Below are 814 nucleotides of genomic sequence, written 5' to 3' on the forward strand. Positions count from 1 at the left end.
AGAATGCAGACGGACGGATCTACAGGTTCTCCCTCCATATTAATACGTTCCCTTTATCTCCAACTGCTAACTTCCGCTTACTCTGTCACTCACTATCAACGAGATTTAACGATTTGAGATTCAAAACAGCTGACCCGCTCAATTCCCTTCGGTACTTCAACTAGCCTTTCCTTCTTCAGCGCTCACAACTCTCTGCCGGTCAATGACCTATCTCAACTGAACCAGCTGTTCCGCGTTTTATCACCCTTGTTCTCTCCTAACACCTTCGTTTGTGACACTTTTTTTTTTTTGTTTGCCGCTTGAGGAATTGAGACGCGTTTATTGTTGAAAACAAAACATAAAACAAATTAAAAATAAAAAATAATATTTTGTAAAAACCGCAATATATAAAGAAATACAAAAACATTTATTTGCCTTCAAGCATAGCTTAGTTCCCCTGAAAAAAAAATCTTATTGGAACTGGTGTGAGAAGAAAGAACAAACATAATTTACCGCTACTTGTGCCGTGCTAATCAGCCCTCGCAACAACTAAACGTCTTGTTGCTTTGGCGCGCCGATCCGCAAGACAAAAACAACGACTGCAAGCTAAAGTGCGAGTAAATCGAAGCTAATCAGTTTCGTCTTCTTTACTCTCCTTCGCACTCTTGCTTCTGCGGACAGGTATGCTGGTTTTCCATCACCCGTGGCCAGGCAAACTCTTTATAAAGAGATTGTTCTGTCTTTCCAAGCGTTTGATGGCTAGCTCTGCCGCATACTATTGCTGAAAGTGGATGGGTCTTTGCCAAAACTTGTTATCCGTGGTCAGGGTAGACTT

General features: G+C 41.5%; 1 long non-coding RNA gene across 1 annotated transcript; it reads right to left on the minus strand.

Moving 5' to 3' along the window:
- Positions 1 to 385: 385 nt before the first annotated feature.
- LOC117189007 lies at positions 386 to 524 on the minus strand. The gene is made up of 2 exons (XR_004473063.1): positions 493 to 524; positions 386 to 436 (listed from the first exon to the last, which is right to left on the minus strand). It is a non-coding gene; the product is annotated as an uncharacterized LOC117189007 (long non-coding RNA).
- Positions 525 to 814: the final 290 nt, after the last annotated feature.

Source organism: Drosophila miranda, chromosome XL (assembly GCF_003369915.1).
Source record: "Drosophila miranda strain MSH22 chromosome XL, D.miranda_PacBio2.1, whole genome shotgun sequence".
NCBI lineage: Eukaryota > Metazoa > Arthropoda > Insecta > Diptera > Drosophilidae > Drosophila > Drosophila miranda.